The sequence below is a fragment of the Saccopteryx bilineata genome, chromosome 5 (genome assembly GCF_036850765.1).
Source record: "Saccopteryx bilineata isolate mSacBil1 chromosome 5, mSacBil1_pri_phased_curated, whole genome shotgun sequence".
Taxonomy (NCBI): domain Eukaryota; kingdom Metazoa; phylum Chordata; class Mammalia; order Chiroptera; family Emballonuridae; genus Saccopteryx; species Saccopteryx bilineata.
The window spans coordinates 220,830,479-220,851,623 of record NC_089494.1 but is presented as its reverse complement, the minus strand read 5'-3'; the positions used below and the strand labels follow the sequence as shown (position 1 = coordinate 220,851,623).

The window sequence follows — 21,145 nt, the reverse complement described above, 5'->3', positions numbered from 1 at the left end:
ATAATCTGTTTGAGGAGCCAGTCATCAGTCCAAACTGGCTAATGTAGATATTCTTTTGGGTGTAGTAAAGCAGTGTCCAAAAATTGTTTGCATTAGGAAAGAATATTCATCCTAAAGAAAGCTCTGTGGATGAGAATATTCATCCTAAAGAAGGCTCTGAAAAGTAGACTCTGTGGATAACCATAAGGTGTATTTGTGGATTGCTGAGCAGAAAACAATCATGAGAAACATGAGGTCTCAGATTACCCTGTAAACAATTGCCAGAATAGATTTGAGAGGGGATAGAGTAAGGCGATGAGAATACCTTTGCAATATGCCGGGTATGGGGGCCTGTGGTGACGGCTGTAGAGACAGGAGGCTGAACATAAAGGAAGATGCCTTTGAATCTTGTTTTGGCACTATCAGTTGATAACTATGATAATCTTTATAAATTGTAGCATTCTAAACAGTAAAATAGAATATATTTCATCTCTGCCTACACTATAAGGCTCTAAGGATCATGGCTTTGAAAAAGAGATGAAAAACAAATTCGAACACTTCACTCAGAATGTATGGTAGTGCGTGATAATGACTACCAGTGAGAAAGGAAAGGAGATGATATTTGAAGATAACCCATAGACTAAGTAGATAGAGAGACTGAAAAAAGATAGTTGGAAAAATGATTTGAAAGGCAGGAGCAAAAAGCTTTATTTCGATAATAATCTCAGTTTTTACTGAGCTTTTAAAAATTATCACTGTCATCTTAGGCTGCAAACCATCTATCTATTAACTGACACCAAAATAATCTTTTAAAAATATAGATATTTGTACATATCACTTCTTCATTGTTTCAAGAACCCTTATGGAGTGGTTAGTAGGAGATGTCACATAATTTTGTAATTAATGTCATAAAAATACAATAAAACATCTTTTTAACTCAATTCCAGACAAATTTTTATTGGATTTTTTTGAAATCTCATTTAAATACCAGAATTTGAAGGTGCATTTTCATAGTATTTAGTGTTATGAAATTCAGGTGATTATTTTTGAAAAATCCTTTTCAGAAAGCTTATTTTTGCTTTATTTGTAACAATTATCTTATCAAATATTCTTATTATTACTTATACAGAGTAATAATCAATATGGTGCTTTTTGAGAAGCCTGAGCGTATAGACTCTGAATTTTGGATACTTTTGTGCAAGTCTGTCTTTACCGCTCTGTCTCAGAATATTTATTTGTAATATAAAAAAGAAAATCTTCATATTAACCTCAAACATTTTTTGTAAAGGCCAAATGAGAATATATAGTTGAAGAATATTTTTCCCCTTCTGTGTTGTTATGAATAACATTTTAATACATTTGTTTCAATATGCCATGCTGATTTTAATGTTCTTTTTTTTTCTGTATTTTTCTGAAGCGGGAAACGGGGAGAGACAGTCAGACAGACTCCCGCATGCGCCCGACCGGGATCCACCCAGCACGCCCACCAGGGGGCAATGCTCTGCCCCTCCGGGGGGGGGGGGGGGTCGCTCTGTTGCCACCAGAGCCACTCTAGCGCCTGGGGCAGAGGTCGAGGAGCCATCCCCAGTGCCTGGGCCATCTTTGCTCCAGTGGAGCCTCGGCTGAGGGAGGGGAAGAGAGAGACAGAGAGGAAGGAGAGGGGGAGGGGTGGAGAAGCAGATGGGCGCTTCTCCTGTGTGCCCTGGCCGGGAATCGAACCTGGGATTTCTGCACGCCAGGCCGATGCTCTACCATTGAGCCAGTCGGCCAGGGCCTGATTTTAATCTTTTAAAATTAAATTTATTGGGGTAACATTGTTTTATAACATTATATAATTTTAGGTGTACAGGAGTCCTTAGGTTACGACACAGTTCCTTTCCTATGACAGTGACATAACCCGAATTTTGGTGTAAGTCGATACACACCCTAGCCCAGGTATGGCCAACATATGGCCCGCGGGCCAGATCCGTTAATGAGTTTATGTGACCCGCAATTAAATTTTTAATATTCTCCGCACGAAGCGTTGTGGAAATGAAATAAGTGGTACTTTTAAATTGTTATACATAAACTACAATATCTTCAGTAATCTTCAGCTCAACTTATATTTGTGAACAAACTTTAATGAATCTAAATAAAAGTACAAGATCAGGATTGAATGATTTACATTTGGAGGCTGTGTTAAGAATAGCTACTACAAGTATAGAGCTAGATATTAAAAAAATAATAGGCAATGCAAAGCGCCTCAACAGGTCACATTATTTTTTTTGTTAATTTGTTGTACTAAATTACTTACATTTATTCATAAACAAATTACATAATAATATTTTGTTTACTTAAGCAAATCATTTTTGCATTTCACATTTTTTAAATTTTAATATTTTGTCCGGCCTGTGAAAAAAGTTTTCTTTCTAATCTGACCCGGGGGCAAAAACTGTTGGCCATGACTGCCCTAGCCTAAATCACTTCCCTATCCTAATACAGTTGTAAAATCATAATCTTAGTTGTGTAAAAACACAACTGAGCCACAGAAAAAGAAAAAGGACATAAATATACTGTATTGTATTGTAGTAACAGAAAGAATGACAAAAAGTGAGTGACGCTGATGCCCTCACTCATGCCACATTACTGCATATTCTTCTGCGCTCAGCCAAAATAGTTTGCCCACGTAATCCGTAAGTATACAAGTATACGCTAACAGCATAAACTGAAATATTCATGTCTCAATATTTTAAAGTTTTCATGACAGTGAGCATTGTTCACGCTAAACGTTATATGTCGAGACTGTTGTAACCTGAAGACCTCCTGTATGAGATTATAATTCAACATCTGCGTACTCTATTTAAAGTGCTCCTCACACAAAGTGTAATTTCCTTCCATTACTATATATGTGACTCCTTTACCTACTTCCCCCCCACACACTGTTTTTCCTCTGTGAATCACTATTCTGCTGTCTGTATCTATAAGTTTGTTTTTGTTTTGTTTTGATTAATAATTTTTGTTTTATATTAGACATGAGAGAAATTATCTAGTTTTTGTCCTTTCCCATCTGATTTATTTCACTTAGCATAATAATCTCCAAGATCCATTTATTTCATTGCAAAAGACAATATTTCTCCGTTTTTAATGGCTGGGTTGTATTTACTGTGTATGCATGTATACATAATGTCATCTTCTTTATTCAATCATCCATCAGTACATACTTAGATTGTTTCCGTGTCTTAGATATTGCATGTAACACTGTAGCTGAAGGACAGTGTAAAATCCTGGTTTCATCTTTGACAGCCTGGTTGTCTTCATACAGCCAACTACAAACTGAGTTAGCTGGACACAGGTTCTCTTAGATGAAGGCCTGGGCAACCTCAAATGAGGTTTGCTCAGAGCCAAGAGCCTGAGCACAGCAAGCTGCAGTGACAGCCTGAGGCTTTGCTCCAGAAGGTGAGCAAACCACCACCAGTGTGAGTGCACATGGGAGGGCCCTAAAAATATTTTTTAAGTGAAGAATATTAAGTCTCTCTGTATCTGTTACTATCTATCTATAATATTATCTATCCACCTGTCAGTCTATCTATCTATCTATCTAATCTATCTATCTATCAATCTTTCTCTCATATTCTATTCTTACACCTCACCAAGAAAGTAAACACTCCGAGTGTTACTTTTGTTTGTTTAGTTCACCTCTGAATCCACAGCACCTAGCCCAGTGCCTGGTAACTGAACGTGTATTTGATGTATGAATGAATGCATGAGTAATGAATGGAGTTGCTCTACTATTTTGTAAACTTGCTGTCTCAGTATTAGAAAATTTACCTTAAACACTTCTCCTTATTAGCATTCATTTTTTAAACAGTGATTCAAATCTTTTATTTTTTTGGTGCTTTTTTTTAAATTGAATTTTATTGGGGTGACTGGTTAACTGAAGTATACAGGTTTCAGGTGCCCAATTCTTTATTATGCCTTTGTACATCATATGGTATGTTCAGCACCCCAAGTCAAGTCTGTGTCCATCACCATTTATCACCCCATACCCTCCTCCACCAACCCCTCCCAGCATTCATCACAATGTTTTCTGTGTCCATGAGTTTTTTCCTTTATTTTCATCCTTCTTTGCTCTTATTTTATTTTTTAATTTTGATGTGTTTATTATTAAAGTTTTTATTTAAAACTTGGATTAATTAATTAAAGCAGTCTATTCATTACCAAAGTATTATATTTTTATATAATTTTAAAGACCTAGAGTAAATTATAATACTCTTTGATAGGGGATTGCTTTTTATATCATTTTTTATTTTCATTTTTAATTTATTGTAGTAATGTGGTTTCAAGTGTCCCACTCAATATACTGCCCTCTATCCTCTGCATCATACCCCCCATGCCACATGCAGTCTCTTTGCATTCCCATTTAGGTTTTTTATGTCATTTTGAACTTTGAACATTAATAAAAATATATTTGTATGGATTATTTTTTTTCAAAACACATCAAATTTTTATATGCTCTATTAAGTGCTTTTCTTTGAAGTAGTCACATTGCCCCCCCCCAAATTTTAGTAGCTCCTTTTTACTAACTCTTGTAGATCAAGTTTAGTAATTAGAAATTTACCTTATTATTTCATACTGATAGTATCATTTGATATGATACCTTCTCCTGCCTGTTTGGTTCTGTTTCTCTTCCTGTCTATCTTCTTCATCCTGTCCTGCGTTTTACCTCCTACCTTGCCTACTTCCTCTTGGGGGCTAAGTCACCCTGTGTAAGCTTGCTCTTTTCTCTGAGCCTTCTACTAACTCGTAAGTGCCTTAAGTGGAAATAATCAAGTGAATGAATCACCGAGATTCTAAATAGTCAAACTGTAAATTGAAGAGTCTCTGTTCTTCTGTACAAAAAGAAAAAGGACCTATAAAGAAGCTATACAAACAAATTAAGACACATAATGGTGCATTTTTGTTCTTGGTTTCAATTTATGTGAGGTCACTATGGGAAGTTTTCAGTAACTAATATTTTTAACCAAAAATTCAAAATGTTTTGTTTACCCAGTTATTTTTCAGGCCCTCTTTAGTGCTTAGCTCTTTAAAAAAGAGTAATGCAAATTGAAAAACTAGTCATAGTCCCTGTTCTTAAGCAATTCACTTTACAGTGCAATGTTCAATGATTTATAAATCCTGGTTATATAGTTAATATATATAAATCACTGAATATATATATATACACACACACACACACACATATATATGAAGAGGTATGGGATCATCAGAGAAGATCTGATTGGTTCTGTCTGTGGTGAAGTGGGTCTGTTGATATCAGGAAAACTGTGGGAATAATGTTTGGACTTCAGAATGTATTCCTTTAAAAGGGAGAACAAAGGTCTCTGGGTGAGGATATTTGTAGTAGAGTCTCTGCTGTCATTACCCATGGTAGTTCAGTTATAAAGAGATATGCTTTGTCTTCAAAAACCAGAAAAAAATACCTTATGGAAATAGCCAATATTTGTTGAGTATGCTCCATTAGATAAAAACTGATTTTGCAGGGAAATACAAGAAGTTGACTAATTGCTTTTAGTTACCTGTTTAAGTAGCAGGTGTGCCATTAAAATATGAATTTAGATTGCTCTTGTGGTAAAATAAAACCTCACAAATTGACTAAATAAGGGTGGATATTCACTAGAAAATAATTCAGTGATTTTCACTGCTATAATATTTTAAAATTCTCAAACTAAATATAATACTTTAATTAGTGAATATTTTCCTCTAATTTTTGTGTGTATGTAATGGTAATCACTAGTGATTCTGTAAAAGAGAACTCCATTTTAGCTTTGTGTTTATCACTATCTGACCATATCTAATTCCTTATCCATTTGGGGATGACTCTTGAATAGATAATGAACTGTCATTTTTTTATACATATGGTTAATTAACCTCCTGCTACTAGCATCATAATAATAGCATAATACTAAAATAGCATAAGAAATACTATCATAATAATTAACTATGTAGCTGATGCTTGTATGAAGCACTTGACTCACTAGAAAGTTCAAAACTTGAGATAACCAGTTACAGACCACTAGAAAACATTGAAATTCCAAAGAAAATACTTTGAAGGACATTATACCTTTTCTTGTGAAATGTCTGACATGTTTATTATTACTTTAATAATAAAATAAATTAGAAAATACTGTGGCAATTTGAAGAAAATAAAGATATACCTCTTGTAAATCTACCATTTACTCAAACTCTTATATTTTTGTTCATTACTTTCCAATATTGTTAAAATCTATTATAATGTTAGTCTCAGGGCACGTGTGCATTAGTATACAGAGAGTATGTATATAGGTATGTGTCTGTATGTATGTATGATTACGTAGCCAAATATACTAAGGAGTCCCCACCACCACCACCACCACCACCACAACTGCAGCAGTTCTATCTCAGGTAAAAAGATTACATGCATCCTAAAATCTTAGCTTGAAGTGCCTGTTGCAAGAAAGCAAAAAATTTAATGGAAATCATGGGATATATTTAAAAAATTATTGTGTTCTTTTAATTAGTAAAATATTTAAATTTCTTACATACCAAATTCATTACCTTTCCTCAGTGATCATTATAATAAATGAGATCCTGGAGAAATATGTGTCACATGCAAATTTAATTTGATTTTGGACCACGGTTTTTCTGTTTTGCCTTCAGCGTTGTGGGAAAAAATACACTGGCAAGCAATAAGATTTACTCAAGTAGTTATACAACTATAACCATAAAATAAAGTATTTTTTCAGTATTAATTAAATGTCTTTTTTGTTTGTTTTTACAGAAATGTTTAAATGTTCAATAAATTGGAGGAAAAAAGCATGGATATTTAACAACTGAAAACCACATTAAGGTAATTGGTAGATATTGTTTCCAATCCATTTGTCAATAATTTCCAGGTGTATTTATATACAAGTTAGTATATTCTTTAATGAGTATCATATTGAAAGTTATATTTTTAATGAGTTACTAGAATTTTGTACGTTTTTGGAAAATTACTTGACATTTCCTGTGAACAAATATGTAATATAGTTCAAAGTATTTTCTGTTGCGTAGAAATATACTCCAGCTATATTAAATATAAATGAGCTACTAAAAATAAATAATTTTATTGGATCTCTACTTCTTTGGAAAGGCAAATAGCTGTATTACCTTTTTAAATGTCTAATATCAAAGAACTATTAATGTTTTTTAAATCAGTGCATATATACCCACACAATCAGTTAGAGTCATTTCCCTTTAATTTACCCCCTTTGTTCTCAATTACATATTCATGGCAGTACATGTGAATATTAGGAAATAAAGTGTATTTGCTTTATAACACCAAGCTGTTTAATATAGAAGAAAGTATTTTCAGAAGTAATGTCTTTATTTATCACAAATGTATTGATAGAGTACAACATAAAAGACTTCTGCAGAACATAACCTTAGGCCAGCACACATGTGCATCTTCTTTAGCAGATCATTTGAAGACAAGACAGGCCTTTATTATAATCACTCAACAGTAATGTTGGAATTTCCTTTCCTTTTGAAGTTACTGAAGTTAATTTCTGTAGATTGTTTTTGTAATGTCTACAATGGAAATTATTGTAATTATACAGACTAAAATAAGAAATACCAACTTTATTATTTTTCTTTATATTAAAAAATTTTTTTTCACTTTGGTTTACTATAATAATTGCTATGTATTATAAGTTATCAATCTATTTCAAAGAGTTTTTTTTTTCTTTTACTCTAAGGTATTAAGTGACTTAGACTATAAAAATACTGCACTCACCTTTGTAGTAACTTAAATTTCCAATTTTTATTTCTTCTTATAATATTTTAACCTTAATTTGTTACCACTGGTTTCTTTTTCACATTCATTCACAGTACAGTTAATATTATTCCTATTTTTCAGAGTAGATATGATTGAATCTTATTTTATTTGTATTTATATATTAACTTACTTATATAATTAACCTAAATTTTTAGACATTCTGTTATTGACTTGAATATAAAATGTTTGTTTGGTACTTAGTGAAATAAATAAGTTAAACCAAAAACAAGCTGATTTAATCACTTAAGGAAAAAGAGTCAAGCAAGACTTAAATCTGAGCGGCTTGCTCTAGAAAAAATGCATGCTTGTGGGAATTGAAACTTTATGAAAATCATTTTATATATATATATATATATATATATATATATATATATCTTAAAAGAGTCAATAACAAACTGTAAGAAAACAAAAAGTTGGCAGCAGGGTCACTTTTAGCAGGAGGCACTTGAATCTTTCATGGATACTGAAATTCATGGAGGGGTTGTTAAGGCAGGGAAAGGGAGGTCAACATTACATGCCAGTAGAGTAGCTTGTGAAAGTGCACACAGAGGAGAAAGGGATGGCCAATGAAGGATTGATATTTCTAGTATGGCTAAAGAATTAACTATGTGTGGTTGGACAAGGTTAAGAGATGAGTCTGGAAAAGTAGGTTTGCAATAGTCCCTGAAATATCAGGTTTGCCCTATGAAAGCTTAAATGTCCAGCCTCATCTCTAGAGTGTTCAATGGTATCCATAGAGTGGTAAGAAGAAAATTTCAGAACCTCTCTTGATGTTCATTTTCATTAGTAAAGTAAGAAAGAGTAAGACCTTATGGCATTTCATATAAATATAATGACTGCTACGGACCCCAAAATATGAAGTTTCTGGAAGAATCATAGGGATTTTTACAGTGTTGAATTTTTTTTTAAATTAAGGTATAATTCATATATCAAAAATTCACCATTTTAAAGTGTATATTTCAGTGTTTTTTTTCTATTTCACGAAGTTGTACGACCATAACTACTGTATCAATCAAAACATTTTTATCATTCCTAAAAGAGACCTTGTACCTATGAGCAGTTACTTCCCTTCCCTCTGCCCTCCTCTGACAACTAACATATTTTCTGCTTCTATGGATTGAGCATGTAAATGGAATCATACAATACATAGCTTTTTATATCTGTTCCTTCATTTAATGTAACATTTTCAAGTTCCACCCTTGTATGAATTAGTACTTAATTTCTTTTTATGGCTGAATAACATTTGTTATATAGATCTATCACATTTTGTTTATCCACTCATTACTTGATAGACTTAAGTTTTTTACATTCTTTGGCTATTAGGAATAATGCTGCTATAAATATTTGTATACAAGTTCTTGTGTAGTTATATACATTCATTTTTTTTTTTTTGGACATTATACCTGGGATAGAATTGCTGGGTTATTTGGTAACTATGTTTTATCGTTTGAGGAATTTCACAACTACTTTACAAGGTTGGCTGCACCATTTTATATTCTCAACAGAAATGGATGAGTGTTCCAGTTTTGATATATTCTTGCCAAAAGTTATTATTTTCTGTCATTTTGATTATAGCCATCCAAATGATGACAAGTGGTATCTCACTGGATTTAGATGGCAATGTTTATTTTTAAGAATATTTTAGTGTACTAATGATGCATGTGTTTGGATAAGTACGTTAATAGAGTTATTGTTATTTTTAACTAGACTACTCTTTATAGACAATTGTTTTTATGAAGTGTTAAATAAAAATTACAAAATCAAGATTATTTTGTTAATACCAGCCCAAATCAAAAAATTTTTTAAAAATGACAAAACTGACTTTGTTTTTACTACTATTACAAGACATTATTGAGATTCATTATATGATATAAACATTGATATCTTCAGATTTATTAATGAGCTAGCTAAAACCTTAAAATCATCAAGAAGACTATGAAATAGGGCTTTATTGTTTATAAGTAGTTAAACTTGTCTTAAGGTGTAAGTTAATGATAGTATACAGCAACAGGAATAGCAAGACTGAAAAACTGTCCATCTGCAACACAAATGCCAACCTCTCTGGCATTTCTATCAATTTTTAAAGTCATGTTCAATTCAGTCTTCTACATATTTCCACTAAACTTTATAAGTGTTTCGAAGTCTTATCTGAGATTTCCTTCAGGGAAGGAATAAAACCACTGGAGAAGCTCTAGTTCCTCCTGCCGTGGTCAACGTGGCCGAAACCATGTGAGAACAATTATATGCCAACAAATAAAAATGAATTACTTTGTCTAAAAGCACTGTTGGAAGATGACATGAATAATATCGCTTTAATCAGGAAAAACATGTATTAGAATAAATTATGTAGTATGAGACATTCACTGTACATATGGAAAAAGTATATTAATTTCCAGCAATTTATGATATTTGCTAGATTATATTTTAATCATGTTTACTGATGTATAATATGTATACAATTTTTTTTTGAGAGAGTGAGAGATAAAAATGGAGGGAGAGAGAGAAAAAGAAGCACTGAATCATTGTTCTACTTAGTTGTGTCCTTGATTGCTTCTCATATGCACCCTGACCGAGGCTTAGAGTGGTTGTGAGATGTTGGGGTCCAGCACGCACCTTCATGATCAAGCTGGAGCCCTGGCATTGAGCCAGTGACCTCAGCATTGTAATCCCAGGATTGAGTTTGTGACCCCCGGCTCAAGCTGGCAATCCTGGAATCAAACTGGCCACCTTGGTGCTATGGAATGACGTTCCATCTACTGTGCCACCAGCAAGGGCAGTAAAACTTTTTTTTTTTTTTGGTATTTTTTTAGGAAGGGGTATTTTTTTTCCAAAGTGAGAAGTAGGGGAGAGGGAGACATACAGACTCCCGCATGCACCGGACCGGGATCCACCCAGCATGCCCACCAGGGGTCGATGCTCGGCCCAGCTGTGGTGTTGTTCTGCTGCAATTGGAGCCATTCTAGAGCCTGAGGCAGAGGCTGTGGAGCCGTACTTTGGGCCCAGTCCAACTTTGCTTCAATGAAGCCTTGACTGTGGGAGGGGAGGGGAGGGGAGAGATAGAGAGAAAGGAGAGGGGGAGGGGTGAAGAAGCAAATGGGAGCTTCTCCTGTTTGCCCTGGCCGGGAATCGAACCTGTGATATCCACATGCCTGGCCTATACTCTACCGCTGAGCCAACCAGCCAGGGCCAAGTAACCTTTCTTTTTAATGCACTTTTTTTTCCCCTAAACAAATCAAATTGTATAAGTTACCACCAAAATCAAGATATAAAAACATATTTATCACTCCCAAAAGTTCTTTTATGACCCTTTGTAGTCATCCCCTACAACCAATATTAGCCTTGAGAACCTCAAAGTCTATTTTAATAATAAGATAGAAAAGAAATTCTGAAAGGAAGCCAAGTAAAGAGGTCAAGGTTCAAAGACAGATTCTATATATAAATTTAGAGGTGTTACTTATCCTCTGCTTCAATTTCCTCATCTGTAATATGGAGTTGACATAATTACCATATAGCATTTGAAATAGAGTTTGGCATTTCTAAGCATTATGTGTTTCTATAATAATTTCTTGACCCTCAAAGGGAAGATGTGCTGGAGAAAGATTTTCTACAGTAAATGACCTCTCTGAATATATTTAACCACAGTGTCAAACTAGTTTTCAAAATTACAAAGCCTTTTCAGAAACATCACTCTCAATAAAGGTTTTGGTTAATGGCTCATTCTTATGATTCCTTAGGCCTAAATCGTTGGGCTAATTATTGAATTTTCTTTGGCACGTATTGCACATACCTCTGAGCACCTTGTTGGCTACTACCTTGGTCCATATCACAATACCTTCTTGCCTGGGGAATTACAACAGTTCTCCTCTACTGTTTTTACTGTACCTCACGCAGAGACCTGATCTGTCTTCAGTCTGCTCACCACTCCAGCTGCCCTGGCTACATTGCCGTTTGCTGAACGCACAAAGCCACTTTACCTCAGCTCATTGTTCCCTCTACCAATTACATTCTCCCTTGCTATTGCCATGGCTTATTCCCTGGGCTTCAAATATTCTCTTTTTCTGACAGCTATCTCTGAACATCCTATTTAAAACTGAAGCAGCCAGGGGACCCCCTCTGCCCTCTTCTCCTGTTTGTTTTTCTCCAGCTCACTTATGACCACATTACACATAATTCTGTTTATTGTCTCATCCCATTAATTAATGTATTCTAAACATTCCCCCTTATAATATTTTTGCAATTTCTAATTTTATGGGGTTTTTTTATTGCCTTTGCTCATGGATTTGGATATTCGAATTATAACTCTGGAGGTACATGGGTAGTGACCACCATAACTTTGGGATGCAACCAGAGCTCCTTTAGTTTTCTCATCTTGAAAATGCCTGAACTGTGTCCCTAGACGCAGCAGGATCTTCTGGGAAGTATTTGCAATAACTCAGGTGAGGTATAATAAAGCTATGGATTAAGGCAACAACATTGGGAATTGAGAGGAGGAGGTGTAGCACATTTGAGATTATTCAGAAGATAAAATTGAGAGGTTTCAGTGACTAATTGCATTTGAAGTGTGAGAGTTGAGGTCTCAGTGGAATGAGGTTTGAAACTGGCACCCTGATGGCTGGTTGCACAATTTACTGACGTTTAAGGAGCAGAGTTCTGTGTGTGTGTGTGTGAGTGTGTGTGTGTGTGTGTGTTTTGCAAAGTAGTAATGTCTTTACAGAAGTAATAATGCATGATTTTTACAGAAATAATATCCAGAGCTAGATGTTAATATTTATATCTAGGTTGGCGTGATCTCTACGAATATTGTATAACACTTTTAACTGAAGGTATCTTGCTTTTTTATTTAGTGTGTACAGAAAATTAAAAAAATAAGTTTTGGCTTCCTCTGAAATTACATTTTCTAACTAATTTCAAAAATTCAGTCAGAAAGTGGAGGATGTAAAAACTGGCCATGGGCTGAGTTAAAGCACATTAATTATTTGGACAGTTATTCTTGCTTATTCCATTCTTGGAGATATAGTGACTGTCAGAATCTGTCAGCTGTATAGTTAGTGCCCTTCAGAATTTACATGCATAAATGGTGACCTTTTGGAAAATTTGCATAAAGATAAGTTTGGCATTCGAATGATAGCTGCCATTCAGCGGAGCAGAGCCAACATTCTCAGCCACGGTTTATGCTGCAGAATTGGCCACAAAGCAGTGAACATTCAAAACAACAATACTTTTTTCACCAAAACAAAAATACAACTTATTTTTAATAGTTTTACAACAGCTAAAGTAGTATAACCAAATACTGAATATCCTTAGGTCAGTATTTTTGGTGCATATAACTTTTCTCACTGTACATTTTTTTTAAAAAAATTATGTTTTAAAATGATTAAATTTTGCCCTGGCTGGTTGTCTCAGCGGTAGAGCATCAGCCCGGCATGTGGAAGTCCTGGGTTCAATTCCTGGCCAGAGCACACAGGAGAAGTGCCCGTCTGTTTCTCCACCTTCCCCCTCTTCTTTCTATCTTTCTCCTCCCTTCCCACAGCCAAGGCTCCATTGGAACAAAGTTGGTTGGCCTGGGTGCTGAGGATGAACTCCATGGCCTCCACCTCAGGCGCTAGAATGGCTCTGGTTGCAAGGAAACAGTGCCCCAGATGGGCAGAGCATCGCCACCTGGTAGGCACATTGTGGAGTCTGACTCTCTGCCTCCCCGCTTCTCACTTCAGAAAAAAAAAGACATTAAAATGACTAAATTTTAGCCTGACCTGTGGTGGCGCAGTGGATAAAGCGTCAACCTAGAAACACTGAGGTTGCCGGTTCAAAACCCTGGGCTTGCCTGGTCAAGGCACATATGGGAGTTGATGCTTCCTGCTCCTCCCCCTTCTCTCTCTCTCTCTCTCTCTCTCAATCTCTCTCTCTCTCTATCTATCTCCCCCCTCCTCTCTAAAATGAATAAATAAATAAAAATTAAAAAAAAAAAAGATTCACAGATAAGGAAAATGAGTTATTTAAAAAAAAAAAAACAACAACAACAACAAAAAAGACTAAATTTTATAATCTAATCATTTGAGCATAGCTGTTTAGTATTATATTAGATATTTAAAATAATTTTGTGTAGCCTGACCTGTGGTAGCACAGTGGATAAAGCATCAACCTGGAAATGCTGAGGTCTCTGGTTTGAAACCCTGGGCTTGCCTGGTCAAGGCACATATGGGAGTTGATACTTCCAGCTCCTCCCCCCTTCTCTCTTTCTCTATCCTCTCTCTCTCTCTCTCTCTCTCTCTCTCTCTGTCTCTCCCTCTCATCTCTAAAATGAATAAATAAAAAAATAAAAATAATAATTTTGTGCTCATTATAGAAAATTTAGTAAATGTTGCAATGAGAAAATATTCATGTTATTCATAATTCTGCGCCCAAAGATAACCATGATTAATGATTCAGTGTAAATTCTTAGTTATCTTTAAAATAAATTAATAAAGATAAACATATCTATTGCCTCACGGTATATGCAAGTACCTGTTTACTAGCATTATACTACATTTTACTCGTAGATACTACTGAGCTAGGAATATATTTATATCTTTTGATATGTAAGTGATTATTTTCTGGAATAGCTGTTTATAGCAGTAGAGTTATTGGGTCCAAGTGTATGACTTTTCATTATTTATTTATTTTTATTTAGAAAATTATATTTAACAGGGTGACTTTTTACAGCCTCTGATACATGTAAAATTTTCACTTCAGGTTTCACTTCCATAAACTGTCAGTTTCCCTGAATCCTCACCTTATTTTATAAATAATTTTTGTGTGTTGTATTTTAAATATCTGATAAAAGCTTGTCAGTTAGGAAATATCTTATTAAAACTAAAGCAGAAAAATTATTTTCAATTTAAAGATCTCTCTTCTGTTATGATTATAAATTTTAATTTCCTTGTATAGTAATGTTCCCTATCACTTACTGCAGCCATCAGCCTAACCTAAAACATTAATGTTTCATTGTGAACAGTGCTGAATAAATAAAATGAAAGCAAAAAATATAAAAATAGAATCTAAAAACTTTGAGCATTCAAACTAATTATACATAAATAGTGTGTGAGATAGACATTCAGTGCAAAGTTCGTTCCTCGTCTACTGTCACCCCCTCCCCCCATAGGTATAGGTATTTTCTTTTCTTTCTTTTTTTTTTTGTACTTTTCTGAAGCTGGAAACGGGGAGGCAGTCAGACAGACTCCCGCATGTGCCCGACCGGGATCCACCCGGCACGCCCACCAGGGGGCGATGCTCTGCCTATCTGGGGCATCACTCTGTTGCGACCAGAGCCAGTCTAGAGCCTGAGGCAGAGGCCATGGAGCTATCCCCAGTGCCCGGGCCATCTTTGCTCCAATAGAGCCTCGGCTGTGGGAGGGGAAGAGAGAGACAGAGAGGAAGGAGAGGGGGAGGGGTGGAGAAGCAGATGGGCGCCTCTCCTGTGTGCCCTGGCCGGGATCGAACCCCGGGACTTCCACATGCCAAGCCGATGCTCTACCACTGAGCCAACCGGCCAGGGCCTAGCTATAGGTATTTTAAACATCTATGTATCTTCCTGCTTTGGCAAACAGGGTAGTAACCACCATAATTTTGGGATGCAACCAGAGCTCCTTTAGTTTTTTCATCTTAAAAATACCTGAACATGTCATTTAAGTCAGTACTTTAAAAATAAAACAAAAAGAATAGTTGAGCATAAACACTGTGAGTGAATAAACAACTTTTTTACTGATAAAACAGGAAAAACTGAGTTTCGGAGATAGGAAGTCAAACCTCCAAGATGACTACAGTGTTCACTTTGCATTTTTTTGTGTGTTTTTATGAGTAAATCCTGAACTAGCAGTGACGCAGAGAGAAGAACCTTTGTCCTCATTCTTGGGCTCAACCAGATGTCCTTTATCTCAAACTGTCCTCTGTAGCCTCGAAGCCATAGTATTAGAAATTTTTATTAGGTTCAAAAAAGGCTCTTCATTTTCACCTGAATCAGGGATGCTATGTTGAATAGAGGGAGAGCTGCTCTATGCTATAAATATTTATAGATTGGGGATTTTGTGTCACAGTTAAAAAGGTAAAAATAATTTATTATTGGCATTTTTTTTGGAGGGCAGGGATTTGTTCATGATTTTTTAAATTGAATGTCTACACGTAAAACTTTTTATTGAGCAAATTTAAAAAAATACTCACTGTAAATGTTTGAGGAATTTTAGCATACTTATATACCCATGTAGCTGAGACTGTAATTTGTCTGTATGTCTGTCTATCTACCTGGCTCTCTATCTGTACTTGTAGTTTTATTGTTTGTTTGTTTGTCTTGTTTTCTATGTATCATTCTGAGACGTAAGACTTGATAGAACTGTGTTTTCCTCATTAATAAGGTATAATGAGTTTTTATCACCTAAAAATCCCCTCATGTTGCCCCTTTGTAGTTATTCCCTGCCTCGATCTCTAACCCCAGCAACCACTTATCTGTTCTTCATTCCTTTATTTTTGGCTTTCTGAGAATGTCTTATAAATTAATCACATGATTTGTTAGCCTTTTGAGACTAACTTCTTACACTCATCTCAATGCCTTTGAGATTCATCCTTGTTTTTGAGTATGTCAGTAATTCACTGGTTCTTTATTGCTGGGCAGCACTCCATTTTGTAGCTGTCTCATAGTTCCGTTATCCATCCACCTGTTGAACAGCATCTGGATTGTTTCTAATTTTTGGTGATACTAAAGTTTCTCGAATCGTTCCTGTGCTGCATGCATGTGCATGTACATGTTTGTATACACATATATTTTTATTTCTCTAGGGTAAATATTGTACTTAAGAGTTAGATTGAATCATGTGGTAACTATATTAATTGATTTTTAAACTTATTTCTATGTTTTTTTCCTCTTACCAGATTTTTTTCTGTTTCTATTTTATTTTATTTTAAGTGCTGCTATTGTTATAAAAATTGAAATTGTGCAGAAGCTTTAAACTTCAAGTGCTGAGTTAAATTTTGATTTTTTAAAAACTGGCCTGACTATAGAAAGGTTTGCTTTTATTGGTGTCTGAATTGAGGTAGGAAAAATTACATCATCCAAGTGGAAAAAGCAGCTTTTATGATTTTTACTTTCTTGATACTCTTTTTTTTTTACACAAGTGTGTGTTGATTTCTTTAGTGAATGATCCCAAAGCAGCTAACCACAGGAACTGCAGTTTAACTGTTTCTACACTGGATGTAATATTTAGCTGTTTTATTCTAACTAATGCTCATTTGCTTTTTACATAGAACGGGCCCTCACTGAAAACTACTTTATAAGATATTCTAACAAATATGCTTAACTAGCATCTAAGACTCAGGATTATTAAAAAATACAGAAATACTCAAACTAAAAATGAACCTGATATATATTAAGGATATGGGACCAAATAACCATTAAAATCATAAAAATTTAGAAATTATAGCAAGCAAGAAGTATTATATATCAGAACAAAACATCCTTATGTATCTAAGAGGCTCTGAGTAATATATATTTTGGAAATGTGGTGGTGTTATTTTTTTTAGGAAAAATGCCGGATCAAGTTACCTTCACTCAAGGCCTTGTCTTGCCATTAACTTGCTGTGAGACTCAGGACACATCATATAATCTCTCTGGATTGTAGAATTCTCATTTGTCCAATTAGTGAGGACAGCACTAGATTATCCATAAAGAACATTCTTGCTCTTAAAAAAATAGGATGATGCAATTTTGTGATGAACTTGGGTCATTGAGAAGAAAAGTTAGTGTATGTGTTTAATATAATGTGTTAGAAGAGACGGATGTATACAACACATTCTGAGAAACTTTAAATAATACCTGTAATTTTAAAAACAAGTTTTTGTGCTGGGGTAAAAAAAGCCACTAAATATTCCAGAAAGCTTAAATATAATAAAATCATTAACTTCCCTACTCTTTATCAATAGTTAAACAATTCTGGGTCTTGTTTTTTATTAAGTACATACAGAGTAAATGTAAAATTTATCCCCATTTGTTAGTATGATAGGATTTTATTGAGAATTGTACTTAAATTTTTAAAGAATTTTAATATCAATAAAAAATTAATGCCACTCCTTAATTTTGAAACAGGTTTCATAATGAACTCTCTCTTTTTTTTTTCAGAATAGACATGCATTTCCTGTAAATAATTTTAAGCTTACAGGAATAGGAAACAGATTTAAAACATCATTTTGGGTTACATTTACTTAATGCAGAATAATCACTGTTTTATTAAGTGGCATATTTCAAAGGCTTAGGGATGTCATCAAAAATCTTGATGAGAAAGAAGGTTACAGCACAATTTAATGTAAAAATGTATTTACATATATAAATATTATATCGGTGTCCAGTGTGCATAAGACCTCTGCTATATTTTAGAATGATAATACTGTTCTGACCTGGAGAAAATCAAATCTAGTTGGAAGGACATAGCCATGTATAACTGGCTATATTATAATATGTTGAGTACTATAATAGAATTATGAGAAAAAGGGAGTAATTAATTTAGAGTAGAAAGCCTTAGGAAAACTTTACGGAAGTGGTAACATATGAGAAGGACTTTACTGTTAGAGAAGAGAGAACATACATTTTAAGAGAATGGCCTTGGCAAGGCCGGGGTCTGAGAGAATAATGAATAATCTGTTCTAAAGGAATATACTTTTTCTGAGTGATAATTAAGTAAAGATAATTAAGAAAAAAATTAAGGATGTATTAAGACACCCTTTTATGTTATTATGCTATAATTTTATAGGTATTAATGTGATGCTGTTATTTTGAAGAACCTTATCTCTGGATATGTGAAAGATGCATTGCATTTAAGATGGATCAGACAATCAGATAAAAACCATGAAGAAGAAGCCTGGAACTAATAGCTATAGTATCCTGTGAACTGTTCACAAGCATCCCTGCCCTCAGCACTACATGTTACCTAAACTTTTGAAATATGTACTCTTAGAACTTATTTGTCCTGGAAGGACTACATTTTCTTCTTTAAAACATTATTAATTTTATACTTAAATAAAAGTTTCTTTTATATCTTTTCAATCTATTATATAACATGCATTTTTTCCCCTTTGGGTTCAAAAATGTGTTAGTGGAAGGGACTTTAATTGCTTAAGAAAAAAAAATAAAGAAATTGGATTTTTTGCTTTGGCTTAATATAGCCCTCAATATTCTGAGAACAATAATGCAATTAACTAAAATGTTTATCCACAAAATTTAATTCCTGGGGAGTATCTTCTCAGATTGCCTCTTACAATTGTAATAGAAGCAAGTAATTGTTTGCTGGCTTTGTTGCCAAAAATTGTGAATGACTAGATTTTTGTAAAACTTGGTGGTAATGCATGTGTAATCATGTAATCTCTCCATTATAAATTTCAGTGAAGAAATGGACTGTTGTGGACAAATACTTTTTGTTATATTGCATCTCAGTGTTCTCAGCCAGGAGTGAAGACATCCTTTGTGTTATTAATTATTCCACAAATGAAGTTTTTAATAGATTTTTCTTCATTTCAATTTAATTTCATCCCTCATTAAATATACTGGATTAGCAGTATTTTTGGTTTGTCAGTTTATGGATAATCTAGTGATAAGTAGTTGAAAAGAAAGTTTATTGTTTATTGTCAGCATATAAAAATATTCAAAGAAAAGGATACTTTTGGTCATTACACTTTTGTTAGTAAATATTGTTGTAATTCCCTCTGATACCACATTTGAAAAGAATTGCTAATAGTAAAAGAGAAGAGAAAGCCTATTAAAAACCTTTGCTATAGATACAGTTTTGGAAAGTTATCCCTGGGCAAAAGGCTTTATAGACCATTTCTAATACCTTAGCTATACTGTGCTATGTTATTTCAGGTGTTTTTAATCTCAACTGGTCTGTTTCCTCACTGCAGTTAAAACATATTATTAGAGCCTGCACAGGTGTTGGTGCAGTGGATAGAGAATCAGACTGGGATGTAGAGGAGTCTAGTTCAAAACCCGAGGTTGCTGGTTTGAGCTCGGGATCGTCCAGCTGAGCATGGGCTCACCAGCTTGAGTGCAAGGTCACTGGCTTGAGTGTGGAATCATAGACATAACCCCATGGTTGCTGGCTTAAGGCCAATGGTTGCTGGCTTGAAGCCCAAGGTCACTGGCTTGAGCAAGGGGTCACTCATTCTGCTGTAGTCCCCCCCTCCCCCGTCAAGGCACATATGAGAAAGCAATCAATGAACAACTAAGTAGCTGCAATGAAGAATTGATGCTTCTCATCTCTCTCCCTTCCTGTCTGTGTGTCTTTGTCTGTCCCTCTCTCTGACTCTCTCTGTCTCTGTCAAAAAAACCAAACCAAAAATAAACCATATTATTAAGTTAAGCCTATATAATAAATATAATAAAAATATGAGGGTTATAAAATGTTATTGAATTCATTCAGTAAAATATCACAAGAACATTTTTATAAAAAAAAATAGCCAATTGTAACCCATGGGAAATAGGTAAGAAAATTAAAAGATAGCTGAAAAGGTTTTAACTGGCATGGGCCAAATAGGAATGACAAAGGAATACGTTTAATGTAAAACAATTTGAAAAACATTGGTTTAGAGGAGAGTAGGTCAACTGGTACTTTAGAAAGAGAAACACTAACAGATTTTTTTTTGTCCCAACTTCCGAGAGGGAGCACATTGTGCTAATGTCAAGACAAATGAGATATGACGAACTAATGGTTTTCACCGAACTATATTCACCATAAATTGAAGGTCACATCTTCAATGATTTGAGATCATTTTATTATATTAAATTTTTTATTGGATTTATTCTGGTAATATTGGTTAATATAATTATATAGGTTTCAAGTGTACAATTCTATACTACACCATCTGTGTATTGTATTGTGTGTTAGGCACTCCAAATCAAGTCTCCTTCCATCACCATTTCTCCTCTTCTGCTTCCCCCACTCCCCTCTCCCTTTTGTAATCCCCATACTGTGTCTGTGTCTATAAGATTTATTTTCTTTGCCTATTCCCTTTTTCACTTACAATAGCCTATTTTTAGCTGAGGAGGGGGAGGGTTTATTTGTGAAGTGCTATCTACAGTATGCCTTTCACCTAAATACTATTCATATTTTATATAGACGTGATATCCAGTGACAGAATTCCTTTAGCTTTGGCTCTAACATAAAGTGAACTGTTAACAAACTTTATAAATAATAATAAAAAAGAAGGTTTTGTCTCCTTATATATGTATTCATGTTTGAAAATTTAGCATGCAAACTCAGTCATAATGCTGGCCCATTTCTGCCATTAAAGATGATCAAATCTTTAAAATAAGAAAAAAATTAT

General features: G+C 34.4%; 1 protein-coding gene across 5 annotated transcripts in view; it reads left to right on the top strand.

Moving 5' to 3' along the window:
* Window positions 1–21,145, top strand: part of ADGRL3 (adhesion G protein-coupled receptor L3) — an 870,179-nt gene that overhangs the window by 193,647 nt on the left and 655,387 nt on the right. For all 5 annotated transcript variants that reach the window (XM_066233208.1, XM_066233205.1, XM_066233207.1 and 2 more), the window contains exon 2: window positions 6,776–6,844. The gene's annotated coding sequence lies outside the window, so the exon portion shown is untranslated. The remainder of the gene's footprint in view (window positions 1–6,775; window positions 6,845–21,145) is intronic.